This window comes from Aotus nancymaae, unplaced genomic scaffold (genome assembly GCF_030222135.1).
Source record: "Aotus nancymaae isolate 86718 unplaced genomic scaffold, 86718_ANA_hifiasm-v0.15.2.pri h1tg000077l, whole genome shotgun sequence".
NCBI classification, from domain to species: Eukaryota; Metazoa; Chordata; class Mammalia; order Primates; family Aotidae; genus Aotus; species Aotus nancymaae.
In genome coordinates this window covers 9,500,216-9,524,078 of record NW_026988492.1, presented here as the reverse complement: position 1 = coordinate 9,524,078, position 23,863 = coordinate 9,500,216, and the positions used below count along the sequence as shown (strand labels likewise).

Below are 23,863 nucleotides of genomic sequence, written 5' to 3'. Positions count from 1 at the left end.
TATAACGAGATATAGATGTTGGGGGAAAATGACTAATGAGAAATGAGATCTGGATTTAACTTTGCCTGGAAGGAAATTGCATTTGTTTAATTTAATTCACTATAAAGACAGACCTGTGAGTTGCAGAAGGCTGAAACACAATTTACTACTTACATACAAGTTTTAAAACTCACGAAATAAGGTTATATATTATTTATGGATACATATAAATGGAACAAACATAGAAAACATGTACTGGATGGCTTTATGTCAGACTTTTTAGTGCTTGCCTCTATAGAAGGCGGGAGGCGTGGGACTGTGAAGGGGAATTAGGAAGCTTCTCCTTAATATGGATAAAGTTTTCCATTTTTTAAAAGACCAATAGCAATTATAACAAAATGTATACATGTACTAATTTATGTGGTGTGTAGATAGCAAGGTTATATTAATCTCAGTCAATTTTTATATTTTGTAAAACTTTAAAAAAGTAAAATTGTATTTAAAAGTACTTTAAAGAGCTGAGCTGAACTGGAGCAAGCTGAGCTGCTAGGTGTCAGAGTAACTGGTAAGGCAACAAGCCAAAATGGAAGAAACAGTCAAGCCCTTAATCACTTAGTGTAAGCAAGAGGCTGAACTGAAGAAAATGCTGTGTTCCCTGCTGTTCCATTTTTCCCCATGGGATGGCACCATGCACAAGGGTCAGATGGGTCAGCACAGGCATGGAGAATGTCACACTGCAGTGGGAGCCCTGAACAGTTGACTCATGAAGTCTTATGGATCCAGGGTTGGGAGAAGGGATAGAAATTGAATAGTACTGAGTCAGAGTGAAGAAAATGTCTTTATGGTCCTCTGTGTGGAAGAACTCTTGGACGGCTTGGATGGAGACAGCTCTGCTAGGAATGCAGATATCAGTAAGAGCATGGCTGGCCAGGGAGCCTGAGTCCTTGACTGCAGCTCCCTCCAGCAACTGCAGTGCATCAAGACTGAGCACCAAGTGGGGAGAACTGAATTCCCCTAAAAGGTTTACCACGTAAAGTTTTTGTAATTTCCTGTGGTTGTACCTGAAAAATCAGACATAGGTTTTGGTCAGTAGCTGGACTCTTCAAATTCTAGTAAGTTTTTTTCTGCTACAGAAAGCTGTGCAGCTGAGAAATAGACAATTTAATAAAAATATTTGGAGACTTCAGAGCCCTGCTTTTTGTATTGAATAGAACACCTAAACAGACCAACAAGGAAACAGTATAAACCAACTAGACCTAGCAGACATCTGTAGAATACTCCTCCAAGATCAGGAATAAGACAATGATTTCTACTGTTACAACTTCTATTCAACATTGTGCTGGAGATTCTAGCTATAGCAATTAGGCAAGAAAATGAAGAAGGAAAAAAAGGCTTTTAGTTTAGAAAGGAAGAAGTAAAACTGTCTCTATTTGCAGATGAAATGATCTTATAGAGAGAAAATTCTAAGGAATGCACAAAAAAGACCTTTAGAACTAACAAGTTCAGCAAAGTTGCAGAATATAAGCTCAAAATATAAAAGCAGTCTTATTTTCATATACTAGCAATGAACAATCCTAAAATGAAATTAATAAAAAATTCCATTAAAAATAAGAATAAAATATTTACAAATAAATCAAATAAAAGAAGTATAAGACTGTACAATGAAAACTATAAAACATCATTAAAAGGCATTCAAGAACTACATAAATGGAACTCATAGATTGGAAAACTGAATAGGTTAGCAATATTCCCCAAATTGATCTACAGATTTAATGCAAGCCTATGAAAAACCCAGCTGTCTTTTTATTAAAATTTTCAAGCTCATTCTAAAATTTATGTGGATATGCAAGGGGCCCAGAATATCCAAAATAATTTCAAAAGCAGAAGAAATTTGGAAGACTTATACTCCTTTACTTCCACCAAACTTATTACAAAGCTGCACTGATGAAAACAATGTGATACTGAGATAAGACAGACATGAAGGTCAATGGAATAAAATTTGGAGTGTTCCAAAATAAACCCTTTTGTTTATGGCCAATTGATAAGCGTATGAAGAATGTTCAATGGGAAAAGAATAGTCTTTTGAATAAATGATGCTAGAAAAACTGGATATCCATAACAGAATAATGAGTTGGATCCCCAGCTCATATTGTATACAAAAATTAACTCAAAACAGCTCAGAGTCCAAAATGGAGGAGCCAAAACTCTAAAACTCTTAGAAGGAAACATAGATATAAATTTTTATGACCAGGGGGTTAGCAATGGTCTCTTAGATATGACACCAAAATCACAAGTGACAAAAGATGAATTAGTTAACTTTATCAAAGTAAAAAACCTCTGTGTTACAAATTATACTTCCAATAAAGTTAAAGCAGACAGAATAAGAGACAATATTTGTACTTCATATGTGTGATAAGGGACTCATATCTAGCATATTACAACTCAATAATAAAAAGGTAACCCAATTAAAAAATGGGCAAAGGATCTGAATAGACAGTTCTCCTGAGAATATATACAGATGGCCAATAAGCACATGAAAAGATGATCATCATTTCTCATTAGGGAAATGCAAATCAAAACCACAATGTGATAACACTTCACACCCACAAGAATGGCTATAAAAGATAGGCAATGATGTTGGCAAGGAGGTAGAGAAATTGGAAACATCATCCATTGCTGGTAGGAATGTAAAATGGTGCGGTCACTCTCTAAAACAGTTTAACATTTTCTCAAAATGTTAAGCAGTTACCATATGACTCAGCAAAACTCCATTCCTAGGTATATAACCAAGGAAAATGAAAGCATATGTCCACAAAAACACTTGTACAGGAATCTTCATAGCTACATAATTCATAATAAGTCAAAAGTAGATACAGTTTACATGTTCATTAACTGATAAATGGATAAACACAATTTATTATATCTATACAGTGGAATATTGTTAATAAAAAGGAAAGAAGGACTGATGCATGCTACAGTGTATTGGTATACATTGTATGGTACTGTGCATTGTATGAATGAACTTTGAAAACATGCTAATTCAAAAAGGCAGTAAAAAAAAAAACCATGGATTGCATGATCCTATTACTTGAATTGTCCAGGATTAGCACATTTACAGAGACAGAAAGTATGTCAGTGACTGCCTGTGGCAGGGGAGGAATGGGGAATGACTGCTAATCATTATGGGGTTCATTTTTGAGGTGGGGAAATATTCAAAAATTGATTGTGGTAATTGTTTTACCACTCTGTGACTACACTTCAAATGAATTAATGATATCATATGTGAATTACAGTGTAATAAAGCTATTTATAAAAGCCATAGCAGAGCTGGGCATGGTGGCTCCTGCCTATAATCCCAGCACTTTGGGTGACTGAAGCGGGCGGATCACCTGAGTTTAGGAGTTTGAGACCAGCCTGGCTAACATGGTAAAACCCCATCTCTACTAAAATACATAAATTAGCCAGGTGTGGTGGTGTGTGCCTGTAATGCTAGCTACTCGAGAAGCTGAGGCAGGAGAATTGCTTGAACCCGGGAGGTGGAGGTTGTAGTGAGCTGAGATTATCGCCACTGCACTCCAGCCTGGGCAGCAGAGCAAGACTTCATCTCCAAAAAAAGATAAAAACATAGCTTATGTTGAATTGACCTTCCAGCAGATAAAACTCTGGAAAATATATGAAAACACAATTGTTTGAAAGAACTGAAAAACTATCAAAAGCAGGCAGAAACTAGAAGGGATTTAATCCTTTAATAAGGGAACTGCACGATGTGGGAGGCTACATTACTTACTCCTTTGCAGAGGGCACTTCCAGTTTATGTAGTGTGTGAAGGCTAGCACTTAAGCAAAAAGCTGAAATCTGTTTGTCTTAAGATGTCAGAGAATAGAGTTTACTTCTGCTAGAGAAGCTGGAAATTGAGGGGGTAAATTATGAAAAGGAGGGAGCCACAGGACGTGAATGTACCCATCTGGATCCAATCAGGAGATAGAAACTATACAGTAATTTGGATTGGCAGTTTATATAAAGAGTTGTTAAACTTTGATAGGGCAATAACTGTAAAGATATAAAGAGAACTCAATAATATCACAAGGCTGAAGGAGCATGCTTAAGAAAGGACAAACTTGGAAAGGGGCTTCCTCCGTAAAGCTGGGGTGCAGACCTTGTTGCAGAAGGTATGTTTGCAGCCCACTAGATGGCAAAGAAATTGGTTTGAAGCCTACTGGATGGCAGAGTTACATAGGCAGAGCTGGTCCACAGATGCCAGACAAGCAAGAAACAACCCCAGTGAAGTAAGATTGATGGGCTGGCAAACAGGGAGACTCAGGGCTTTGGAAACCCACTCACAGACTGGGAAGCAGTTGGGCAGAGATTACCAGACTGACAAAAAAGCAAGCCCCAGCTATATGCTGTACAATGTATAGGTGAGATAAAAGTAACATGATTGAAAAAGATGCAATCATAAGAAAACTGGAATGGTTTATTACTATCAGACAAAATAGACTTAAAGTAAGGAGATTTTAACAGAAAAAAACATGAAGAGTGACATTTTATCATAATGATAAAATTCAATTCATTAGGAAGCCATGATAATTCTAAACATGTATGCACATAATAATAGAACTCCAAAATGCATAAAGGAAAAGACAAGTCAAAGCTAAAAGGATAGCTAGATGAATTCACAATCAAGCCAGAGATTTTTACACCCTTGTGCAAAATAATAATGATAAATAACAAAACTATACAACGAAAGTAACAGTAGTATAGAAGACTTAAAAAGACGACCTAATTGATATACACAAAACTACACATTTTTTTTTAAAGCACACGTGAAGTGTTGACCAAGATAACCATATGGTATTCAGTAAAATGAATCCCTATACACTTTTTAAAATGGAGATTAAAAAAAGAATATCCTATGACTTCATTTTGAATTAAATTAGTAATCAATAAGATGTTAACTTAAAAGCCCCGAATATTTGGAAATTAAACAATCAGGATGTAAAACAAGAAAATCTCAATGGAAATTAGAAATATTTCAAATGGAATGATACTGAAAATATGAGCTATTAAAATTACTAGAATGCAGCCAAAGCAGTGCTCATAGGTAGCTTTATAGAATTAAATGCTAACATTAGAAAAAATATGAATTATTGTTCTACCTTATGCATCTAGAGAAAGAACAAACCAAACCCTAAACAAGTATAATAAAGGGAAAAATAACGAATCTACTAGAAATCAGACATATAATAGAGAAAATTAAACCCAAAAGCGGGTATTTTTTTAAGTAATAAATTTAATAAACCTCTGGCAAAACTGATCTAGAAAAAAATGGAATACACATATTGCCAATATCAGGAATGAAAGAGAAAATATTGCTAAAGTTCCTGCAGAGATTAAAAGGATAATAAGGTCATATTACAATAAAACTTTATGCCAACAAAGTCCACAACTTGAATGAAATGGACAAATTTTTTTAAAAAAATACAACTTACTAAAATTGACAGAATATGAGATAGAAAATTTGAATAGGCATTTTCATATAAATAAATTTATAATTAAAAGACTCCTCAGAAAGGAAACTATAGACAAGTTATCATTAGCTATTTCTATTACACTTTTAAGAATGGAATAGTGTCAATCTTAACTGAGAAAACAGAGGAAAAGGAAATACTCCCCAATTCATATTGTACCAATATCCTGATGTCAACTCATACTATCATAACAACCCTAAAACCTGACCAAGATAGAAAAGAACATGACAGACATTACCCCTTGTGAACATAGAATCAAAATTCCTTAACAAAGTTTTAGAAAATTGGATCTAGGTATATGTAAACATGATAATGCATTGTGGCCAAGTGGTATTTATTCTAGCAATTCAAGGTTAATATATTTTTTAAACAAATTTATCACAGAATAAAGAAAATTTATCGTCATCTCAATAGATGCAGAAAAAAAGCATTTGATAAAATTCAACATCCATCTATGATTAAATATTCTCAGTGAAAAGGAAAAAGGGACTCTATCTCAGTATAATACAGGGCACCTATCTAAAATCATAATTAATGTGAAAGAATGTACACTTTAACATCAGGAACAAGGCATGGGTATGTTTTTAAACTGTTTTCATTAAACATCATATTGGAGGTCTTGGCTAGTGCAATAGGCAAGAGAAAGAAAGAAAAAGCTACAAATTAGGAAGTGTTAAAATATTTTTTAAATATACATACAACATGATTGGGTACATTAAAAAACCTGAAGACATCTACAATGCTAGGACTAATTAATAAGTGAATTTGTCAAGGTTCTAGGATACAAAAATCAGTTATTCCTATATACAGTAGCAAACAACTGGAGAAAGGATTTTTAAAATTACATTTACAATATTACCTAAAAGCACTAAATACTTACAAATACATTTATTAAAAATTGTGCAAGAAATCTACACTGACAACTAGAAAATACTGCTAAGAGAAGATAAAGGAAAGCTAAATAGAGAAACGTGATGTTCATGAATTAAGTGGTGTCAGTTTTCTTCATATTGGTCTGTAGAACCCTCACAATTGTAATAAAAACCCCAACAGGCTTTTCTTTTAGTAATTTACAAGTTTACTCTAAAATTTATATGGAAAATACAAGATGCAAACTAGCTAAGTCAGTGTTTTAAAAGACAAAGCTAAAGGATTTATACTATGAAATTTCAAAAATTACTCTGAAGTAACAGGACTTAATACAGTGTTAATTGGCCTAAGGGTAGAGAAATAGATCAATAGGACAAAATAAAGCAGCCAGAAATAAATCTACACATATACTATCAATTGATTTGTTATGGAAGCTTCAAGGTAATTCAATAGGGAAGGTAAACTCTTTTCAACTAATGGTGCTGAAACAACTGGTAAACGTGTCAGCAGAAATGATCACCAGATTAGGCAACAATTTGAGAGGATACAGAAATCACTGGACATAAAAGATAAATAATCTGGAATTCATAGAAAGTAGGACTTCTTATGGAAAAGCATCTTTTGGGAGCCTCTCGTTGTGGGGATGGGAGGGTGGCAAGTTGGACTGGAGTTTGCCCCGGTTACTCAGCTATTGCCTTTAGTTGTGCTTTATTATTTTACTCATATATACAAGTAGGAGATACAAGCACAACGTAAAGGTTACTAATACAAAACAATAGCAAGAAATTGTGGTGAAATACGTGAACACCAAAATAACTTAGCTGTCAAGATTGCATAAGGTTAAAGGAAACAGAAGTCTTAGGCCTTTGCCTAAGAAAAGTCACTCTCACGACAGCCTTCTTCATTCCTGGCCATGGGCCCGATCTTTCACCTTCAAGCTTCCCTCTGCTTTGAGTAACAGGCCTGGTTCTAGTGCCTAGATCTGCCCCATTCTGCCCATATTTTTCTCTTGCTCCTGTCTCTAACAACTGCCAAGCAACCAACAATTGTTTTCACATGTTTTTGTCTCACTTTTCCATCTGTTTGAGTTAGGAAAATTAAAACCTACTGGCTTTTTGTGTCTTACTGGTTTAGTGTGTCACCACCAAAAATGTCTAGTCTCATCCTCTCCCGTTTTGCCTCCTCAGCCGTTCTCCTTGTAGGTTGTAGGTGGGGAAGCAGGAGATGAGCTGGCAGGTAATGATCTTTTCCTCCTTTTAGTTCTGAGATGGTCTCCTCATGAGATGGAGTGGAACTGTAACGTGTAGCTTCTTCAGTGTGATAATATATAAGAAACGTCAAAAGTGTTATTAAAAAAACAAACACAAAACTCCAAGGGCTTTCCCAATATGTGGGCATATTGTAATGCCAGCATGAATCTGGTTATGGCACCAAGAAGGCGGTAGTCACTCAGTCTCACAAAGGAGCACACACTCTTTGATTCTGTTTCTGTGAAGTATAAGAGCAGCTCAAAATGACCTGTCGTAATAAAATATTACTACAGATGTAGAATCCACAGGACCTCACCCCTGACTGGACACTGGAAAGGCAGGAGGCCCATCTGACAGCCTTTTGATGTATCTGCAGCTAAGCATTCTTGCCCCACCTCCCCGCAGAGGGTGTGCTGAAGCGAGTGCCCTGTTACTAGTGAGTCCGCAACAGGCAGGAGAGTTTAAAAACATTTAAAACAAAGCTTATCCATTATCCAGGCAAATAAGCATGTGTGCAGAGAAAAATTGTGCTTAAGGTCTTGCTTACATTTAACAATCTTGATGCAATGACACTTAAACTAACCAATTTTGATGCAGTAAGACATCTTTAGAGGAAGTGACAGGAAACATGTGAAGGACCGTTTTGTCTCCTCAGTCTCTCTCTGCCTCTCCTTGAACAACTCTGCATCAGTACCAAGCCCTTTTCCAGCCTTGTGTCAGCTCTCTGGTCTCCTGGAGACGGCCTCACTGGGATCACCCCATCTGAGCAGTAGACCGTGTCCTGAATATTTTCTTCCCTTCTATTTTGCATCAAAATTTGCCCATTCTGTGCCTGTGCCTTCAGGAGCTTCTTCTGTCCTAAGTGGCTTTCAGTTAGTTGTCATCACTCTAATCCTTTCAGATACATGTCTATAGGGATCTTGTGACAATTAAAAAATGATGCTAATGGTCGGTATTTTAGACATTCCAATGATTAGTAAGAAAAATATTCTTGAACAATTCTTTTATTGGAACCTTTATGATTATACCATATATTTTTTATATTAAAACACATTCTTTTTATAGAAAAGGGCACCTTGTATGGAAATTGAAAATGTTGACAGTTTAGGGTGATTCCACCTTTGATACATTCCGCTATGTTGTCCCGGGCACGTTACTTAATGTCCTAAGTACCTCATGTCAGGAAAAGGGAAACATCAAGTATGTAATAAAAAGGAAAAACCCTGCGTCCATGCTTGTTTTTGTTATTGGTAATGACCCTGTGTCAAGCAGAGCCTTCTAGAAGAGGGACGTGAATAGGAGGAGGACTAAAAATGTATGGAGAAAATCCATTTGTTAGTGCTTACTGACATATCTGAAGAGTCTTTATGGCAATCTATAGTTACACTTAGATATTTATTTTCAGCCCTTTTTATTTGGAGCTGAGTAATAAGAAAGTGTCCTCTCAAAAGGGATGAGGCAATGAGCTAGACTGAAACAGGCTGGCAAAGCAGCTCCCTCATCACAGGATTTGGTATTTATGTTAATTTACCACTGAGGAAATTTCTAAGTGTCTGGTAGGATCACCTACTGCTCACTTTAGACAGGAATTAAAAGGGTTTTGCATCAGTCTTTAAGGAATAAATACAGGACAAATAATTATACCACTGTAGCTGTCAGTGCTTTCACATATATTCTTCCTATCTTGTGAGGGAAGGAGGATTATTACTCAACTTTTCACATGACAGAGGAGATGGTCAGAGTGCGCTGCTCAAGGTCATGCGGTTAGGAAGTGGCAAAGCAGTCCCTTGGGTCTCCAGAGCCTATTCTCTTTCCACTATACCACCCTGTTCCTCTAGAAATAGATGCTTATTTCTGCCCGGAGCATTGGGATATGGTACTGGAAATGGTGACTTCTTCACAGAGGGAGACGTAGGACTGTCAGGACAATTCTCATTCTAGGTTGTGACTGCAGTTTGCATAATTAAGACTTTAGACTTTTAGTGTAATTTTTGGTTTGGGGAAACTACTGTACTTTATGTTTTACACATTTTCTTTCTTTTTTAAAAATTTATTTATTATACTTTAAGTTCTGTGGTACATGTGCAGATCCTGCAGGTTTGTTACGTAGGTATACATGTGCCATGGTGGTTTGCTGCATCCGTCACCCCGTCTTCTACATTAGGTAATTCTCCTAATGCTATCCCTCCCCAATATCCCCACCCCCTGCTATTCCTCTCCTAGCTCCCCAGCTCCCAGGCCTCAGTGTGTGATGTTCCCCTCCCTGTGTTCGTGTGTTCTCATTGTTCAACACTCACTTATGAATGAGAACATGTGGTGTTTGGTTTTCTGTTCTTGTGTCAGTTTGCTGAGAAGGATGGTTTCCAGTTTCATCCATGTCCCTGCAAAGGACACTAACTCATCCTTTTTTATGGCTGCATAGTATTCCATGGTGTATATGTGCCACATTTTCTTTATCCAGTCTATCATTGATGGGCATTTTGGTTGGTTCCAAGTCTTTGCTATTGTGAACAGTGCCACAGTAAACATATGTGTGCATGTGTCTTTATAATAAAATGATTTATAATCCTTCGGGCATATATTCAGTAATGGGATTGCTTTAACCAAGTTGAGAAGGAGGACTACTGACATGAATCTTTGGGCCCCAAATAGAAAGAGGTGAGTTTTTTTTTTATCTGTTTGTTTCCCCCGGTGAATGGTCTATGCAAGACTGTGTGTGAAACGGATGAGGCACAATACTTAGGTAAACAGGTGGGCCACTGCCCAGGGACAGGGGACACCTAAGGACCAGGAGTGATACATTTTTTTGTGTGTATTCTGTTCTTGGCTGTAAAGAAGCTTTTTCCTGTATCATTTTATTCTATATTGAGTCTCATCATCATTTTTACATCTTCTCAAAATACCATTCCTCAACTCTTTTCCTGTGAATTCTTCTGCACCTGTATTTTTTTGTTGAGGTCTGGAGTTCTTAAGATTCCCTTGCTTCTCCTGGGGTCATTTTCTGTATCTTTCCACCTCCATATAATGTCATAATATAGATAGTACATGTGAGACTTTCTCTGCTTTACTCTCTGATCCCCAGTGTGTAGAAAACACCCTCCATTCCCCATTTTAAGAGCCAGGCATTTATGCAATGACATAACCAGAAATCCTTTCATGCATTTTTTCATTCCTTTATTATAAAAGTGATACATTCATTGTATAAAAAAATACCAAAGCATACAATTGAAAGAGTAAAAATCTTCCTTTGCCCCCTCGCCGTCTCATTTGCAGCCAGCCTACTCAGAGATAGTCTTCACGGTCTATCGGATGTGCATCTGGAAATTCCTTTCAATGTGGATGCAAACAGAAGCATACGCTAATACTGTTGCGCAATGGTCTTCTTTAACAATTTATCTTAAAGCTGTTTTCATAGCAACAGAATCAGATCTACTTAATTCCTTTAAATTTCATGGTTTTCTATTGAATGGCTGTAATGTTAATTACAATAGTGAACCTGTCCCCTACAGGTGGAGAATGTTTTCAGTGTTTTTGGTCTTGCAAACAATGCTTTGGTGAATTTTCTTGCATACATATTTCTGCTATTTCATATGGAGGTTCATGTAGGACAGTTTTCTAGAAATAGAATTCTTGCTGTACTTTAGTAGTTCTTAGACATTTTCCATCCTTAGTCTTGCTCTGAGCTTTGGCTATACCAGTTCCATGCATGGCTTGCTCTGGGCTGTGGGCTAGTATAAACAGCCCTTAGTCCTTGTCACATTAAAACCACCTGTTAACCTTAAGAAAACAATAATTCTGTCTGTGCCCTCAGTTTACTGATCAGTTTCTACAAGAAAAATCTGGAGACCATTGTAGTTGGTTCTGGTGTTCAATCAAGGTGGAAGACCAATAAATTGGTTCCTGGCTTCTACTTTTTTTTTCATGAATATGGCTGTATCTTCTCTCTGACTCAGTAGTTTAATCTCTGGGATGTCACTCTGCTTTAACAATTTTTCTTCATGAATTACTCAGTTTTTTATACATTCATTTTACTGTTTGTTAACTTGATTCTTTATATATTTCATTTATGTTACTTGAAAATTATTTTTGCCTTATCAAGAGTATTCAGTTCAGCCCTGCCTTGTTCGCTTCATTGAACAAATTGGTCAAAATTTTATAGCACCAGACATTTGAAAACATCCAGCCTCCATCAAAGATCACTAGTTTTAATCTTTTTACTCTGTCCTTCCTTTGTAAAGGTAAGGAGGATAGCATAGCAGGAATGAGCTCAGACTCCAGACCCCAACTGAGTTGAAACCGAGCCCTGCCTCTTACCAGCTACGTGACCTGGGGCAAATTCCTTAATTTTGCTGTGCCTCAGTTTCCCCATATGTAAAGTGGGGGTAACAATAATGCCTACATCACAGTATTGTTGTAAGAGATAAGTAAGTCATTTTATTAGGGCACTTAAAAAGTAACTGGAATATAGCATGCATTCATTAGATATTATCATTATCCCTCTCCAAAAAGATAATGAGATATACCTCTGAGTTTCGTCCTTCTCTCCTGGGCCAGGTTTCAGCTTTCTTTGACATCTTCATCTGGTTATACTTTGGCACATGCTTTTCATCTCTCTAACTGTGTTGATATCTATCATCTGTTGTCATTCTTGCTGAGATTCTTTTTTGGCCTTGAGTGTTTTTACGGTCATTTGGGATTTCCAAAAGTAGCAGACATAAACATGTTCAATCTGCCAGGTTTTACCTGATATCTTCATTCTTCCTTAGTTACAATTTAAACATAGACATACATACTTTTAAAGATCTGAATTAGGCCAGGCGCAGTGGCTTATGCCTGTAATCCCAGCACTTTGGGAGGCCAAGGTGGGAGGGTTACTTGATGTCATGAGTTTGAGACCATCCTGGCTAATGTAGTAAAACACCATCTCTACTAAAAATACCAAAAAAATTAGTTGGATGTGGTGGCATGCATCTGTAATCCCAGCTATTTGGGAGGCTAAGGCAGGAGAATCGCTGGAACCCGGGAGGTGGAGGTTGCAGTGAGCTGACATCGTGCCACCACACTCCAGCCTGTGTGACAGACCAAGACGTCATCTCAAAAAAATATAGAGATCTTAATATCATTCTTCTTATTGCTTAAAACATTGCAGTAAAAAAAGTCATTTCTCAGCAGTTCTTAGTCATGAGCTATGTGTAACAATCCCAGAATCATGATCTTGATGATGGGTTCGACTCTACTGGAGAAGGCAGCCTTACTGGATTTCTTTTCTTGCTTTCAAAAGCTTCTCCTTTAAAGTGTTTTCCACATTATTCTTTCTCTAAATGCATGCTCTGGGAATCTAATGCCTTTTTAGTCTATATTCCTCTTACATCATTTGCTTTGAACCCAGGTAGATAACAGCATTTCTGATGATTTAAAAGTAGAGTCTCCATTTGTGGAAGATAGCTTATAGCTCCGATGTTCCCTGCCTCCTGGTAATCATGGCCTAGGCAGTTCTCGCCCCTTGACTAATTAGTTTCTAATCAATCAAACAAATTAACGTTGAGAGAATATTACTTCCACAGTAAAGTTTAAAAAGAGTACAACTGTCATCTTGCTAGAAGACTCTCTTGCTGGCTTTGATGAAACATGTTGCCACATTGGAGGAGTCCATATGGCAAGGAACTGAGAATGGCTTCCAGCCAACAGCCAGCAAGGACAGAGGGCTTCAGTCCCTCCAGCCCTTAGAGTCAAATCCTGACAACAACCCCATGGCCTTGGAAATGTATCCTTTTCCAGCTGAGCCTTCAGATGGAACCTCAGCCCTGAGTAATCACTTGATTACAGACTTGTGCATAACCCTGCAGTTGGCAATGCCTGGATTGATGACCCACTGAAACTGTCAGATAAGAAATGAGTATTGTTTCCTGTTTGTGGTGATTTGTTACATACAAGTAGATAATGAATGCACCCTGATTCTCCTGGTTTTATCGATCATATTCATAGCTCTGACTCTGCTTCTGCAAAGCTCAGTTTGGCTTGTCTGCTTCTTTCCTTTTCCCTGTATACTCTGTCCTCAATTCCACACTATTCAGAAGCTTCTTTTCTGTCTTTATTTGAAGATACATTTAGAATAAGACTAAATAGATTGTCGACTCAAATGTGACAAATACCAAAAGTAATTATCACATGTTAGTAATAAAACTGGCATTTCTCCATTGCTCTGTAGGGTTTTAAGGTCATCCACAAACACTGTGTCCTCACTAAACTGTTGAGGAAAGTAAGCCCCAGAGAAATTAACGATTTTGTCCCAAGTTATATCTCTCATTGGTGGTGAAGCCTAGGCCTGTGATTTAGGGCACTAACACCAAATTCCTTGTTTTATCCAATGTACTAGGCTGCAGCCCCCTTCCACCTGACTAGTAGGTAACTCATACATTTGTATTATTTTACAAATAAAATTCCTTAATTTTTATTAAAGAATACTCAATTCTTCTTTAATAAAGAAAATCATGTTAATATTTATTAATATCAATTCTTTAATATTAAAATTCATTTGTAAAATAATGTAAAAATACATTAAATTTCCAGCCTCCTTTACATATAGTGGTTTCACTTAAGCTAATTAAGTATTTCCAAGTGTGTCTATTTTATTTTGCTCTAAACCAGGCATATCATTTGGCCAGTAATGAAAATAAATCTTTCTGACATGTTTGTTACAAATATTTTGTATTCTGAATGAAGACGTGTAAGGTCTCCCAGTTTCTAATGGCCTTTCATTAGCTTCCCATTTGCCAGCTCTTGTACTGTTTTTGTCCTCTATCAAAGAAACAATTCCTGAATCAGTAAATCATTGATCATATTCAGAGCTCATTTGTTTCTGAATTTGTCCACTTCTTAAGAAATATGTTTTTCACCGCTCTGCCAATTATTTTAGCTCATAGATACTGTATATTTCTTTTAGTCACATTTTAGGAGATGATTCAAAGGTTTAACTTTATCACCCCATTAGCTGCATGAATTAAACTGAAAGATTCAGTTATCCTAGGGTGGCTGGCTTCACTTTCTGGGTTTTGCCCAGATCAGCCAGTCCACATTACTCTAACTGTGGTCCAAAGACCAGAAGGGTTAGCATCTCCTGAGAGGCTTGTCAGAAATGCATAATCTTGGGCTTCACCCCAAATCTACTGAAACACACTTTGCATTTTGACAAGATCTCCAGATGTTCCTATGCACATGAAGGCTTGAGAAACACTGTTTTACTAAGCCCCTTTTATGGCGGAGTCATAAGTGGTCCAGCTTACACAGTGGCACCACTTGCAGTCTAAACTCCACCCGTGTCTCAAGTCACTTTATTGTCATCTGCCAGAAAATGGTTGTAATCAATCTAAAGTAGACAATGTATTTAAGATGTTCTTGCTGGTTGCATAATGCACAGACTGTACACTCATGTATATTCTTTCCAACTAAAACAAAGTAATTCCCAGGAATTATTCTATTTCACTATCCATCTTTCCATCATTTCTGAGGACTCTTCATTTGTTTAGCTCTTTGAACCTTAATATAGAAATGTGATACCTAATGAGATTATCTTATTTCCAAAGCATAAGACCCTATACTTACTTGTATCATGATGTAAATATGGTATTTACCATTTACTAAGCTCCTGTAACAGATATTGGAGTCGTTTCTTCTTTTAAATTAACTTTTTTCTGATTATAGAAAATGTGTAAGATACTAGGACTTGAAAACATATCTAATACTAAAACCAGAAAATCTGTGTCAACACTATTAACTTTGTGTGTTACGTATATACACACACATACATGCATATAAAATGGTATATATGTTTATATTATTCGAAATTAACCTTTTCTCATTACACATTTACAGTAAGGGTTTAAACTGGAGCTTAACTGCCTGCTATGGTTTGGATTTGTGTCCCTGTCCAAATCTCATGTAGAATTATAATCCCCAGTGTTGGAGGAGGGGTCTGCGGGGAGGTGATTGGCCATGGGGGTGGATATCCCCCTTGCTGTTCTCGTGATAGTGAGTTCTCATAAGATCTGGTTGTTTAAAAATGTACCTCCCCTTTTACTCTTGTCCTCCTTCTCCACCACGTAAGATGTGCCTGCTTCCCCCTCACCTTCTGCAATAATTGTAAGTTTCCTGAGGCCTCCCTAGCCATGCTTCCTGTAGAGCCTGTGGAACTGTGAGCCAATTAAACCTCTTTTCTTTTTAAATTACCCAATTTCAGGTATTTCTTTATAGTGATGCAAGAGCAAACTAATACACTGTCCAATTTAGAAAATACCAATCGTTTCAAAACAATACAAAATGAAAAAATATTAACCGTAATACTTTGATCACAGTACTCAACATTCTGTTCACCAGTATGTGTTTTTCTCTCAGAGGCACATGCAGTTTGCTCGTAAGGGTATCAGGAAAGAAAGCAGGAAGCCAAGCCGAGCCAAAGATTTAGATCTTTTGTTGTTGTTGTTTTGCTTTTTTGGCGTTTATAGAGAACATATATTTTAGATGAATATCTTAAGAGGAAAAGATATTCCAGTATATTTTCCCCATTGGCTTTTATGCATAGCTCCTTTATGTCTTGTTTTCTAGAATAAATTAAGGTTGTTAAATTCAGGGTAATAACCAGGGGACAGGTATACTTTCATTTCTCTGTGTGTGTTTCTTTGTAATATGCTCATATATACACACCAGTGTTTTGTTGTTGCTGTTTTTTAAGAGATGGGTTTTCACTATATTACCCAGGCTGGAGTACAGTGGTTATTCATAGGTGTGATTATCACACACCATAGTCTCGAACTCCTGGCCTCATGTGATCCTCCTGCCTTATGTGATCTTTCTCCCCAGCTTCCCAAGTAGCTGGGACTGCAGATGTGTGCCACCATGCCTGGCTACACATAAATGTTGAGCATAACTGATATCACACTGTATATTTTATATATATTTTAGGTGCTGCTTACTTTTTCACTAAACAAATCCTAAGAGCTTTCTCATATTTATTAATAATTCAAGGACATGATTATTAAGATGGTATAATCTTCTCTTAAGTCATTCATTAAAATATATTCTTGACCAAAGCGTTATTTCTTTTGAACATATAAACTGAGAAGTTGTTAAAGTTGACAGCAAAAATTAATAGTCGTGTGTTTCTATGTTTATTATGTGTGTTAGAATGGGCTATTTCCATGAAGCACCTCTCCTCATGGAGACATGGGGAAACTGAGACCAGGGAGGGCACCTGCACTTTCCATCGTGTGCCCTCCCAGCACACTGGTTTTCTGCACCTTGCTGTGCTTTTCCTTGAGCAGCTAAATGTCCGAATGCATTTATGAATGCAGTGCTGCATCCTGGGCGTTCTAACCTGTGAATGGATGGAGATGAGAGTGCCTCTAGGGGAGGAGGGGCATTGGACTAGGAGGCTCCAGGACTGGCTGATGTGGAATAGAAAGAATTGCTGCCCATTTGGGGCATGACCAAGGATTTTTTAAATTTGTTCTTCTGATTAGTAAAAATCTATGGATCTTAGAGTTACAAGACTCCAATGAGGAGGAGTATGAATGAAAATCTTTCCTTGTTGTGTGTGGGGTTTAGATCTTATTCTGGTTCAGAGAATGAGGCATGTGGTGTTTTATTTAAAAGGTACTTCTTTATTGGATAAGATCTACCAAGCTGTGAGTAGAATCACCACTAAGACTTTGGCAACTTGTCCTGTTTGCTCTTAGTTTTTAGAGCTGTAACCCCTTTTCTTTTCTTTTTTTTTTTTAATTTTCAGATGTATTCTATTAGGAATTTTGGAGAGGATGTATTAGGGCATAACATATCATCTGCTGCAAAATCTTGTGTATTTTATAATTTTAAAAATTTTACCTCTATATTACTATGGAAGCTATTCATTTTTAGTTGTTTTGGGGTAAGAGGAGCCAAATACTAAGTTCTAGGCCATGGTTGTATAAAGACACATAATTACAATTATAGCCACTCTCATATGTATGGTGATTGTATAAATGTAAAGCTGCATTAGGTACTTTTTTGTCATTTTGAATCCAAAATTACGTGGAATCAAAAATTAACCTATAGTAGGTTAAAGATTTGAAGGACATGCATTTTTATCCTAAATACTTCCCACATATGGAAGCATCTCTCTTACCAAAGATAGAAAAATATAATAATTTTCGAACACACCGCAGGACATTGAATAAAGGCCCACAATAGATGATCCTGAATCAGAGTGCTTCAGTGCACACGGCTCTGCCTAACGACTCATTTCCAGCCTCCCACTTCAAACAGAGCAAACCTGGAGAGGCTACACACAACGTTTAGTACTAGCTATTTCCAAGTATGACCTTTGTGGAGTGTCGTCTGTCAAGGGAAGTTATCAGCTTAATTCTTCACATGTTGTTAGGATTGTTGGCAGCATAGCAAACTTGGGGATGAGCACCTCTGGAAAATATTTGACTAGTAAGCCCTTTCCTTGTAGGAAGCAGAGGGAAATTATAAATACGGTAGAGAGTCCTTAAAGCCTCAGACATTCTTCAAATCCTTATCAAAGGACTTCATCAAGAAAAATCTTGCCACCTGAGTCTGTTACCATGCCTCCTAGTACACAGTAACCTTTTTCTTTTCTTTCTTTTTGTAAGTAAAACTGTTCTCACATTCTCTACTAACAGAAACCCCAAAGCACATAACACCTCATTTACCTGTAAAAGTGGTTAAATTCACAACCAGTTTCACTGAACTAAAGTAAGTAACACTTGGAGAGTCAATTAGGAAAGGGGAACTGCTGTATTCAACACTATTGCTCAGATTCTGAAGAGATCAGGCCTAAACCGAGAGCTTCACACCTTTGACTCTCAGAGCTTTGGGAACAGCGTTGGACCGTGCTGGCTTCTCATCATTGTACCTTATCAACATCCCTCTTTTAAAAGTACTAGGCATTGTATCTACTGAGCAGAAACTGTGGAGGTTAATTTTCTGTCTCTATCAATGTGTCTATACTTGCAAAAAGGTTATTCTGTTACAAATGCTCTTCTTAGGGCCAGGCACAGTGGCTCACGCCTGTAATCCCAGCACTTTGGGAGGCTGATGTGGGTGGATCACCTGAGGTCAGGAGTTTGACACCAGCCTGGCCAACATGGTGAAACCCTGTCTCTACTACAAATACAAAAAATTAGCGGGGCATGGTGGCAGGTGCCTGTAATCCTGGCTACCTGGGAGGCTGAGGCAGGAGAATCACTTGAATCCTGGAGGCGGAGGTTGCAGTGAGCCAAGATTGATCCATTGCACTCCAGCCTGGACAACAGGAGCGAAACTCTGTCTCAAAAAAAAAAAAAAAAAAGTTTTTCTATTTAGAGCATATTTGAGAAGTGTAATAGTCTCCTTTATAGTTATCTATTTCTCCCCTCTTAGCTGTGTTCAGTATCCAGAGTCTAGGCAATCAAGCAGACTTCAAAACATGCTAACAAAATCACATTCAGTGACATGGGTGAATAATATGTTCAGACTTCATCGTACCTGACAGCAAGTCCTGGAGAGCTCTTTCTACCACAGCAATACATTTTATTTTTATTTATATATTTAATTTTTATTTTTGTTTGTTTTTTGAAACGGATTCTCAGTCTGTCATTCAGGCTGGAGTACAGTGGTGCAACCTCCGCCTCCCAGGTTCAAGAAATTCTCCTGCCTCAGCCTTCTAAGGAGCTAGGCTTATAGGTGAATGCCACTATGCCCAGCTCATTTTTGTATTTTTAGTAGAGACAGGGTTTCACCATGTTGGCCAGGCTGGTCTGAAACTCCTGACCTCAAGTGATCTGCCAACTTCAGCCTCCCAAAGTGCTGGGATTACAGGTGTGAGCCACCGTGCCCAGTGAGCAATACTTTTTAAAAACTCAGTGCCTTTAGTATCCCACCAATAAGATTAGTTGTTGTGTGTGGTTTTTTATTTTTTTGTATACATTTAAGGAGTACTATGTGCAATTTTGTTACATGGCTATATTGTGTAATGGTGACTGGGCTTTTAGTGTATCCATTACCCAAATAACATTTATTACACTCATTAAGTAATTTCACATCATTCACCCCCTCTTACCCCTCCACTTTTCCAAGTCTCCTTTGTCTGTCATTCAATACTCTATGTCCCTGGATACAGATTTTTTTAGCTTCCACTTATTAGTGAGAACATGCAGTAATTTTCTTTCTGGTTCTGAATTGTTTCACTTAAGATAATGACTTGCAGTTCAATCCATGTTGCTACAAAAGATACTACTTTATTTTTTTATGAATGAATAGTATTCCATTGTATATGAGTTTTGAGAACATTTGAAAAAACTTCCCATGGTTATGAACCAAGTCCTTAAAACACACACACAGGTACATCTACCTTAGGTCTTCACACTGAAGCCTTGCTCTCAAAGACTGTGGGAAATTATAGTGAGTTCCCAAGAGGCACACTTAAAAGGCAAGGGGAAGTTGGTGGTTTGGGTGTGACAACTTCTGCTGCTGATCCTGGATGTCTTTTTCCACTCAGCCCATCCTCCTTTTTTTTTTTGAGACAGAGTCTCGCTGTGTTGCCCAGGTTAGAGTGCAGTGGCGTGATCTTGGCTCACTGCAACCTCGCCTCCTGGGTTCCAGTGATTCTCCTGCCTCAGCCTCCTGAGTAGCTGGGACTACAGCCACGTGCCACCATGCCCAGCCAATTTTTTTACTTTTTTATAGAGACAGGGTTTCACCATATTGGCCAGACTGGTCTTGAACTCCTGACTTTGTGATCCGCCCACCTTGGCCTCCCAAAGTGCTGGTGTTACAGGCCTGCGCCACTGCGCCTGGCCTCAACCCATCCTTTTTAACCTAGGATGTCTCATTTTACAACACCTATAATTTCTATGCTGTGATCATTCATCCAGTAATCATGCCTGCTCTTCAGTCCCTAAGTTACTTAATAAATGGAGTAGTACACTTTAATTCTACAGCCCGCAAATTCAGTGCAGCATCTTGATAACTGTCACTGGCCCCTAGTATTGCAAAGAGAATCGGGATACTTGTTTGTTTGTTTGCTATACTTACTTGGAATTATGCCTTAGGCAGTTCTTCCAGTCAAGGAACAGTTTATGGATTCCTGTTTAAAAACTATTTTGGTAACCATGGGCAAATAAATTAATCCCATTAAAACTCAGTCTGTTTTTCTTTAAAATAGAGACAATAAAGCGTATTTTGAACCCCAAATATAGGTAATATGTCTAGCATAGTAATCAGTGTGTGTATGTTGGGGGGGCATGAGTAACTATTATTGTTATTGGTACATAAAAATGAGAGCTATTAGTATAATATCAGTATTATAATTCATAAATTATTCAGCTTAGTGGCTTGATTTTCTCAATTTTTTCTTCACTGTTATAGTCTGTTATGATTTGAAAAGGAATGTTTGTTTTATAATAATTTTGTTAAAATGTATGTTTATATATAATTTTTTATTATACTTTAAGTTCTGGGATACATGTGCAGAATGTGGAGGTTAGTTACATAGGTATATACATGCCATGGTGGTTTGCTGCACCCATCAACCCGTCATCTACATTAGGTATTTCTCCTAATGCTATCCCTCCCCTAACCCCACTACTCCCCGACAGCCCTGGTGTGTGATGTTCCCCTCCCTGTGTCCCTGTGTTCTCATTGTTCAGCTCCCACTTACGAGTGAGAACATGCAGTGTTTGGTTTCCTGTTCTTGTGTTAGTTTGCTGAGAATGATGTTTTCCAGCTTCATCCATGTCCCTGCAAAGGACATGAACTCATCATTTTTAGGGCTGCATAGTATTCCATGGTGTATATGTGCCACATTTTCTTCATCCAGTCTATCTTTGATGGGCATTTGGGTTGGTTCCAAGTCTTTGCTACTGTGAACAGTGCTGCAGTAAACGTATGTGTGCATTTGTCTTCATAGTAGAATGACTTATAATCATTTGGGTATATACCCTGTAGTGGGATTGCTGGGTCAAATGGGATTTCTGGTCCTAGATCCTTAAGGAATCACCACACTGTCCTCCACAATGGTTGAACTAATTTACACTCCCACCAGTGATATAAAAGCATTCCTGTTTCTCCACATCCTCTCCAACATCTGTTGTTTCCTGATTTTTAATGATCACCATTCTAACTGGCATGAGATGGTATCTCATTGTGGTTTTGATTTGCATTTCTCTAATGACCAGTGATGATGAGCTTTTTTTCATATGTTTTTTGGCCACGTAAATGTCGTCTTTTGAGAAGTGTCTGTTCATATCCTTTGCCCACTTTTGATGGGGTGGTTTGTTTATATATAATGAAACTTTCTAATCTTGTTTTTGGTTTTGGTTTTTTGCTTGTTACAGATTATAGTCACTGCTACAAACCTAGACCCGAACTGAATGTCCCATAGGCAACTTATACTTAGTATTTCCAAAAACGAACTTACTATTCTCCTTCCTTGCTCATGTCCTCTCTTCTTTCCGCCCTTCCTTCCTTTTTTAATCCCACACTTTCCACATCATGACTGATATCTCCTATTGCCAGTACTATCTTAGGGAATGGCCATGCAATCAAGAATTCGTTATAATCCCTGCCCTCATGCACCTTATAAACTAGCTAGGAAGATACATTAAACAAATGAATTACAGAAATAATTATTTCTAAGTAGAGCTGATGAGTGCAACAAAGGAAAGCTCAGCATTCAATGAGAATAATAGCATGCAAATAAGATGGAAAACTAACTCAGTCTGAGTGGTTCTTGAGAGTGTCATGGATGCCCACCTTTGCTGAGACATGCAGGATGAGGCAGGGAATTACTGTTGTCCCTTGTAAGCATTTCTCTTTTAAAAGCACTAGGCATTGTGTCTACTGAGCGGACACAGTGAAGATTAATTTTATGAGTCTCTAGTGGAATGTCTATACTTGCAAAAAAGTTGTTCTATTTTTTTAATTGCATTTTAGGTTTTGGGGTACATGTGAAGAACATGCAGGATTGTTGCATAAGTACACATATGGCAGTGTGATTTGCTGCCTTCCTCCCCTTCACCTATATCTGACATTTCTCCCCATGCTCTCTCTCTCCAACTCCCCACCCCTCACTGTCCCTCCCTTATTTCCCCCGACAGACCCTAGTGTGTGATGCTCCCCTCCCTGTGTCCATGTGTTCTCATTGTTCAACACCCACCTATGAGTGAGAACATGAGGCATTTGATTTTCTAAACATTCTTTTGTTCTTTGCATCTTTGAGAAGCCTAATAGTCTTCTCCTTTGTGATTCTCTTTTTCACCCCCATTAGCTGTGTTCAGTATCCAAAGAGTCAAGGCAATCAAGCAGACTTTGAAATGTCTTCTCCAGACTTATGCATCCTTTTCTTTTTGCTGTTTCATTTCAAGTATAATCATTCTCCAGTTCACCCAGGCTTAAAATCTTACATTATGTTTGACTCTATATTCCCCTTTGCCTCAATAAATAGCAGGTTGCCCATTTTTCTTGATTCGGCATTTTCTTTCCTGTATCCCCATGAATGAATTCTCCCCTCTCACTATATTAGTTATATCTCCTTTGCCTTTTCTCTATAGCTTTATTTTTTCTTTCATCGAAGAAATATTTACCGAACACTTTCTGTGTGCCAGGACACTGCTCATGACAATGTAACAGAAGTGATTGAGAAAACTCATGGTTGTCACAGAGCCTGAAATCTAGAGGGAGGACATGATTAACAAGTAGGGACAGTGTGCTGAACCACAGGGAGGCATGTTCTTCCTAGAGGAAGGGATGTTTGGGCTGAGGCTTGAAGTGGGTGAACAGGAGAAAGCCAGGTACAAGTCAGACAGGGGTTGTGTAAGGAACATCCAGCCAGAAGAGACAGCAAATGCAAGGACCGCAGGGATCAGGTGGGTGGAAGTAATGACATCGCAGAGATCAGTTCCAGTGTGAAGGCCCTTGCTAATCATCTTAACTAATTTCGACCTTTTCCTAAGAGTATTGAGAGCCACTGAAAAGTTCTAAGCAGGGCAGTGAGATGTTGAGAAACATCCCATCAGTTGCCATTTGGGAACTGAAATGAGGGACACTGGAATGAGAAAAAGGAAAACGTTTGGTGGGAAAGATGAACTTGGTTTTTCTTAGTTCCGTCTGGTTCTCTCACCTTCAGTCTCTCCCTTTTCCATAGCCCAACCTATGCTCTTTCATGCTGCAGCCAGATGGACTTCCTGGTGCACACACTGCTTA

General features: G+C 37.9%; 1 protein-coding gene across 1 annotated transcript in view; it reads left to right on the top strand.

Annotated features, from left to right (window-relative positions):
* GPR158 (G protein-coupled receptor 158) overlaps positions 1 to 23,863 on the top strand; it is a 398,680-nt gene that overhangs the window by 316,908 nt on the left and 57,909 nt on the right. The gene's annotated exons all lie outside the window — the stretch shown is intronic.